Source organism: Giraffa tippelskirchi, chromosome 9 (assembly GCF_054371585.1).
Source record: "Giraffa tippelskirchi isolate mGirTip1 chromosome 9, T2T-mGirTip1v1.2.pri, whole genome shotgun sequence".
In the NCBI taxonomy this organism is placed as follows: Eukaryota; Metazoa; Chordata; class Mammalia; order Artiodactyla; family Giraffidae; genus Giraffa; species Giraffa tippelskirchi.
This window is the reverse complement of record NC_137283.1, coordinates 11,439,865-11,447,727: the sequence shown is the minus strand read 5'-3', so window position 1 is coordinate 11,447,727 and position 7,863 is coordinate 11,439,865. Positions and strand designations below refer to the sequence as shown.

The 7,863-nt window shown below is 42.6% G+C and overlaps 1 long non-coding RNA gene and 1 pseudogene across 1 annotated transcript; both read right to left on the bottom strand.

The window, feature by feature from the left end:
- Window positions 1-300: 300 nt before the first annotated feature.
- On the bottom strand, window positions 301-684 carry LOC145520605 (small ribosomal subunit protein uS8 pseudogene; annotated as a pseudogene).
- A 1,975-nt stretch (window positions 685-2,659) lies between these two features.
- On the bottom strand, window positions 2,660-6,365 carry LOC145520606 (uncharacterized). The gene is made up of 4 exons (XR_014064628.1): window positions 6,115-6,365; window positions 5,791-5,834; window positions 3,920-3,963; window positions 2,660-3,199 (listed from the first exon to the last, which is right to left on the bottom strand). It is a non-coding gene; the product is annotated as an uncharacterized LOC145520606 (long non-coding RNA).
- Between the last annotated feature and the right edge of the window lie 1,498 nt (window positions 6,366-7,863).

Below are 7,863 nucleotides of genomic sequence, written 5' to 3'. Positions count from 1 at the left end.
GGACTGAACTGAGGTTTCAAGCTTCATCAACCTTCTGTCTAAAATCCGTTCTTGTGGTCAGCAGTTTTCACCTGGAAGGGGTCTCATTCCTGTAAAAACAACTCAGGAATGTGTGTCAGACCTTTATGTGTATCTTCCAGGGAACTGTGAGTCCAGTGACTCAGCCGCGTGGCTGCATCGGTCTGCGTCGTTTCCAGTCACCCAGTACCACGCTATTCTTCATTTCAACATCTTCACATTTTCCAATCTTGAACTTTTTTTTTTGTCCTCTGAGGCATTTTATTTGTATGTATTACATGCCTAGAACAAGAATCCAAGGATTTTCCCTCCTGTGTTTTCATCTTGCTTCTTCCTGGTCCATGATGCCAGCCGAGGTTGTCAGTACAATGAAACCACACTGACGGGATGGGAGCAGGTTACTCTGCCATTTTTCTAGATCTTTTGAGTTGCACATCAAATCTGGGCCTGATCACTCCATACTTACCTAGCCTGCCTGTGAGGTTCACAACAATTTGCCCAGCCCTGTGATCAATGATTTCAAATTTGCCAATGTAACCATGCTTCATCGTTACAGTTAGAAACCTGACAATGACTTTGGAGCACAGTCTAATAAAGACCTGGCGTTTGCCTTTTCAGCGTTGTTTGATACTCGAGACCATCAGCCTGGACATTCACGCGCACCATTCTGGTGGCACGGAAAGATGGCAGAAAGAGGACCAATCATTAACTCTTGGGTCAGCATTTAACTTCAAGATGAGGACACGGGGCTTGCACATGGTTTCAGCTCCCCCTTTTTCTTTGATATTCCTCAGGCTTAATGAGGGCGAGAATACGAAAGGGAACAAAAGTTTTAGATTGAGAGGTTAATCCTAAACTTGGTAGAGGAACTGAGTTTTAGTTCTTTTTCCGTTTCAATTTCCCCCAACTCTGAGGGAATGAGGTGATGACTGATCTGGTTACTTCCTGCTGAAGTGGGGAATAATCCTGCCTAATGTAGGGAATGGACACAGAGTTACAAATAATCTCGATTTCCAAGCTCAGCATCGATATTTTGTGTTAAGAAAATATCACCTCTCTTTTAAATTGCTTTGCCATAGCACCTAGACAAACATTTGGAAAGTATCGGATGTATTACAGTGAAGATCACTGCAGACAGTGAATGCAGCCATGAAATCAAAAGATGTTTGCTCCTTGGAAAGTAAGCTGTGACAAACCTTCATAGCATACTAAAAAAGCAGAGACATCACTTTGCTGACAAAGGCCCATATAGTCAAAGCTACGATTTTTCCAGTAGTCATGTACGATAAGAGAGTGAGACCATAGCAACGGCTGAGCGCCAAAGAATTGATGCTTTCGAACTGCGGTGCTGAAGACTCTTGAGAGTCCCTTGGACTGCAAGATCAAACCAGTCAATCCCACAGAAAATCAACCCTGAGTATCCATTGGAAGGACTGATGCTGAAGGTGAAGTTCCAATACTTTGGCCACCTGATGCACAGAGCCAACTCACTGGAAAAGACCCTGATGCTGGCAAAGACTGAAGGCAAAAGGAGAAGAGGTCAACAGAAAATTTGATGGTTAGAGAATATCACTGATTCCTTGAGCAAACTCCAAGAGACAGTGAAAGACAGAGTCTGGCATGCTGCAGTTGATGGGGTCACAAAGATTCAGACATGACTTAGCGACTGGATGACAACAACAATACAATGAAGATAATGGTTAAAATACACCTTTGTAGTGTTTTTCAAAAGAGCCCTCCTATTTTAGTTGTCAAACAAGAAAGTAATTCTTGAAGTGTTTCCTTTTTACCTATATTTAGTAACCAAGTAGCCTTTTCCTGGGAGGATACAGCTTGAGCTGGGGCTTCCCGGGTGGCGGAGCAGTAAAGAATCTGCCTGCTAATGCAGGAGCTGTAGGTTCGAAGATCCTCTGGAGAAGGAAATGGCAAACCCACCGCAGTATTCTTGCCTGGAAAATTCCATGGACAGAGAAGTCTTGCAGGTTACCATCCATGGGGTCGCAAAGAGAGGGATGCAACTGAACACATACACACGACAGCTTGAGCTTTCTTGTGTTATTTGTTTTTAAAGTAGGAGAAAGGTTTCATGATTATCAGACCTTGAGACCATAAGGTATTTGGTAGTGGCTATCAGATATTGTTTTGAAAATGGCTGATGGTATCCTTAAGTCTGATAGAGAACTCAAGTTTCCAGGAGTATAGAAACGTGTCTGAACCCATGTCCCTAATGGCCACCTAGTTCCCATTTTGGATGTCTGAACCAGTTATTTCAGTTTTTTAAATGGCTAAAGCAGATGTACAACGCATGTTTAACAGGCCACAAACAGGCTGTTTTCATCAGCCCAAAATTCAAATTCAATCCTGTGCAAGCCAGAATGATTTCTCCATACCCCAACATGTGAAAATGTCTTTCACCATGTTCCCCATTCGACTGCAGATGCTTCCATAAACACCACTGATAAATCAATAGATTTCTCCAACACTGCCAGAGGCTCGGTTGCCTGCTCTGGGTCCATTCATGTCCCTTGGTGCTAGGCCTCTTTTTTTTTTTTTTTGCCTAGTTCTCCACTTTTGGGGAAAACTAATCGGATATCACAAACAAGCTCAGAGCTATGCTATTGGGGAAATGCTTTGTAGGCTATACAGTTTATCACTTGTACTTAATTATCACACAAGCACTGTACATAGGCTTTTGGCAATGCACATAAAACAGGCACTGATACGTCATGAACAGTTATCCTCTGTGGCATCTTCACTAGAGATTTTTCTTTCATCCTGAATATTGGGGTCAGAAGTAAAACAGTAATTTCCATTTTGATAGGGAGACAAACATTTGGTAAACAATGCAACTGGATTAGCTGGATGGTTCTTACAGGCCTGGTCCAGATTTTTAGGTCTGCTGTTTTTCCACTGCTATTGTCTTTCACCTTGGTGTGGGTGGCATTTGGGGTCAGCAATCTTTTCTATAGTCAAATGCAGAGGCCCTTCTTAAATGGAAAGTACAAACTCAAAAGTCAATTTCATCCACTTTTGTTGTACATATGCTAGTTAAAGAGTACCTGATAAGGGTCCTTTAATTTGGCCTAGTCCTTTCAATCATGGCTTTTCCAGTGCGCATAATCCCTTAGTTGTAGGTCACATGGCATCTGATCTTCATCCAAAGAGAGAGGACTGTGACTGGCTTTGGAAACAAGTTTAAAACACTCTTTTACTAGTTCAAATAAACTGTATACTAATATAACATAGCAATAAAGAGCCATTTTGGACATAGATAATATAAAGCCTCAGTAAATACAGAGCTGCAATATCAATACATGTATACAACTGAAATATAATTTTTCTCTCTAGATTATCCTCATTTTTACTAAACCCAGGCTAATTAAGGCTGATTTGTTCAAAATAAGTCTGGTTTCAATAAACTTGGCCTGATTACTTATATAAATTTAATTGCTTATACAGGCTCATTTATTTATTTATTATGCTGCACTGTGTGGCTTGTGACATCTTAGTTCCCTGACCAGGGATTGAACCCAACCTTCCTGCAGTGGAAGCACACAGTCTTGACCACCGGACCACCAGGTAGGTCCCTAGGCTCTTTAAATTTGGTTGCACTGGAACTTTTCATTAGGAACCTCACATTGAACTTCTGAAGGCCTCTCAAGGCCAGGAAAGCCATGCCAGTGGCTTGCCTTCAGATTCTGCCTGTGATATCTATAGACTGAGTACATTTGTCTTTTTTCCAGGTCCCAATAATATCTAGATTCCTGCACATGACAAGGGAGTCTTTTCATTCACCTGATAAGGTTGCTCAGAACCCAAGAGTTCCTCCAGTTTCTGGAGGAACCAGGTAGAGACAAAACAACAACATTTTAATTTTACCCATAGGTGTAAATTACCGTACTGTTGTAAATCACAAGTAGCTTGAGAAAAGGAGCTTTTCTATATCTGAAAAACAAAGATTAGTAGCCAGAAGTATGTCAGACAAGTCGTAAAAATCACAATCATATTGAGCAATTCACTTAATCTCATATAATTAATCTTTGTTCTGTTTGAGTCCTGTTTTCCCATTAGTTTTGTTGACCTTGCCTGATGACTGAGGATGCTGACAGTGATAATTTCAAAGTTTCTGAAGTTCTTAAGGATTGTATGATCTGTCCTGTGAAGTGAGTGTACTCCAAGTGCAAAACACATTTTCTAACCTTTTCTTTTTCATTGTAACAGGATCATCCCTGCAGGATGGAAAGCTATAATCCATCAGATGAAGATGAGGTGTGTCGGGGAGCCAGGAAAAGCCAAGTGCCCCTCTTGGATTTCCCACAGCCCTGATTTTTTTAATTTACAGCTATTGTTTATTAATTTTAAATTCCCTGACTTAGGTGTAAACCATTTCTGTGCTATAATGGCATCAGGATGGCAGAAGCCTGACAATGAGGGGATCAGTCTTAACAACACAGAAAACTCTTTTCTTGAAGTATCTTTTTCACAACTCTATCACTTTCTGGATTCGTATTAATTCATCCCTTATTTTTTCCATCCAGAAAACCACCACCAACTTGTAGGACAAAATTATCATCAACATTTTTCCCTCAACAAAAATATCTCCAGTCCTTAAATGTCTTTTGCTGGTAATGCATCTCGTACATGCTTTATACACTGAAATGGTTCCCTTCCCATTTTATTAGCTTTAATATCATATTATAATTTTTAACCCCTAAAAAAAACCCTTACTCTCTAGTGAGAACAAAGGAGAAAGCAATTGTGAACTGTCATATTTGCATCAGCAAAATTAAGAACATATTCTATAATCTCTAAAAACAGGCATTTTTTCAAACTACAATTTCTTTTCTCAAAGTGGTGCAAGACAGGAGTCTAATGAACTCAGCTACCCTTAGTTTCCCTCTTGCAAAACTAGTTAATTGCAGATTTCATTTGTAAACACTTTTCTTTAAGCCGATTAAATAGAGCTCATGTACAAATTAACTTCAGCAACATTATTCAGACACATACTCTGACATAAATACATCCAGACAAACAGAGATCTCATTTTTTTAAAATCTTTTTGTATTTCTTAACTCAGTCACTGCACTTAAATTGATCAGTTTATGGAGAACAGTCACAACAGTCAAATTTGCACATTTGATTTTAAAAGGGTCCTTTTTCCTCCCCCTGACTTGAAGTTCTTAAACTCAAGGCTGAAGTCCTCGGCAGAGTGGGCTGTGTTTGTACTTCAAGGACACGGCAAGAGTTTACTTGCACCTAAAGGATACTGTGACCACATGGCGTTAGTTATCTTTTCCTTATTTGCAGGTTTATAGATTGACCAGTCTGCCAGAATTTTCCCTAGGAGGCCGTTAGATGGAATCAAAATGAAAACGCACTTGCCACGTTGTGTCAAACACTTGCTGGCAAAACCAAAGCCACACCATATCCAGAGAAAACCAAAATTTGAAACCATACACACACCCCAGTGTTCAATTCAGCACTCTTCATAACAGCCAAGACATAGAAACAACCTAAATGTCCATCAGCAGAGAAAGGGATAAAGATGTGGTACATACATACAACAGAGTACTACTCAATCATAAAAAAGAACAAAATAATGCCATTAGCAGCGACAGGGATGCAACTAGAGATTATTATACTAAGTGAAATAAATCAGAATGAGAAAAATACCATATGATATCATCTGTATGTGGAATCTAAAATAATACAACACAAAAAAGCCTATCTATCTGTGAGACAGAAACAGACTCACAGACATCGAGAACAGACCTGTGGTTGCCAGCGGGGAGGAGGTTGGGGTCAGCAGATGTAAGCTATTATATACAGAATGGATAAAAAATGTCATACCGCACAGCACACTGTATTAAATATCTATGATAAACTATAATAGAAAAGAATACAAAACAGTATTTGTGTGTGTTACTGAATTACTCAGCTGTATAGTACAAATTAATGCAACACTGTAAATCAACTATGCTTCAATTAAAAAAGAAAGTCCTGTGTCTACAACTTATTTTTCTAATACAATTTTAAATGGTTCAAGTAAAGAATGCAAATAAGACCCACTATTGGGGGAGAGGCCACTCACTGTACCTGCAACTTCTCTGAAGGCTTGAAATTAACTCAAATGCATTACATCACAGTGACCCCTAAAGGTGCTGTGGTCTCAGCGTGGTCTGTTCCTTGGCCAAACTGTCAAGTTCAGGAACGTGAAAAAGAAGCCCATCCAACCACCAACCAACCATCCACTCTCCCCTGCCCCAAATTATACAGAGTGCAGTGCCTCTGGTCAGCCCTCTGACCTAAGGGATGGTCCCTAGATGTGGGGGGCCTATGCTATCTCGTGATAGGTCGTCTCCATGACGACAACCAGCACAGCAGGCTGGGATGGAGAGGCTGGGCATGGAGACAGGCAAGGGCAGGGGTCCCACGGCTGACGTGAGGCCACCCCTCACCAGCTCCACCAGAATGAATCAGAGGTTCAAGGAGCAGACGGAGGGCCTGTAAAGGGGAAGGGCAGACAAGGTGGACGTGGGAGTGAGCAGGAACACAACAGCAGGCCCTGGGGTCGGGACCGGCTGCTGATGGGAAATTCAAGATCCATCACGCTGACACCAGTGACAGACATGGGCTCACGAGGATGAGGCCCGGGAACACGCGGGATACTCACGGTCACTCCTAGAGCAGGGCTGCAGGCTGAGCCCGGCCCCGCAGGAAGCCATTCCCTCAAGACCAGACTCTGCCTCTCCTGCTGGGCTCTATTCTAAGTCCTGAAGGAGGAATGGAGGGTTTCAGTTTGAAGATCAAGGCACGAGGCCAGAAGCGCTGGCAGGTGTTTAAGGGGCTCACACGCCCATCCTACCTTGGCCACTTGTGTAAGGTCCCCCTTCTCACACATGATACTCATGAAACAGTCTCAATCCACAGACCAAAGAGCCTGAAGCCTCGAAATAAAGATGTCACTGTGAGTGGAGAAAGATTTGGGAGTCCCTCACCCCCGGGGGGGCTCTCCGCAGCAGAGACCCCCAGCCTGGCCCTTCTCCCCCGGCAGCACCAGGGGCTCCCTGGGTGTGTCAGAGTAGAAGGCAGAGTCCCAGGTACAGGAGCCCCAAAACTCACAGGAGCCGAGGAGGGCTAGATGGTGATCGGCTCAGGGCAGCGGTGAGGTGCTTCTCTGACCAGAGGGACACGCCTGGCCTAGGGCTCTGCTGCATCTGAGCCCAAATTCTCAGACATCTCACGGGGGAGGCGGAAGTGATCTGATTCAGAGGCAAGTCCTGAGCTCTACCCACTGCTTACGTTTCCAAGTTTGTCTTGGAGGGACTCTTAATGGAAGTGTGGAGACAATTCAAGCATCACTTGTGGTATACCAACACAACTTTCACATACAATGATGAGGATCAGGAGACAGCACATGTTTTATATATATATATATATATTTAGTATGAGTAGCTATCTCTATTTTCCACCACAACCAGGTAGCATTTTCTAACACGTTTTCTAATTACTAATTTTCTAATTAGAAAATTTCTAACATTTTCTAATTACGTTCTAACATGTAAAAACGTGTTAGAACACTTGACGGATCTAAAAATCAAGATTCTCTACCATCCAGGTGAAGCGGGAGCGAGAATGGCATGGAATCACCCCACGTCTGATGGAAATTCACGTGGGAGGACAGGCCCAGGGGACAGCGGATGCGGGCTGAACCCCGAAGACGGACAGTAGGATCTCTCCCCCAGAGCCCTCGGGCTCCTGGAGAAACACCCAGATCCTATCACCTCTCCGATAAGCAAAGTAACAGGTTTTGGTTTCAGTGACATTTTGGCTCTTTCTCCCTGA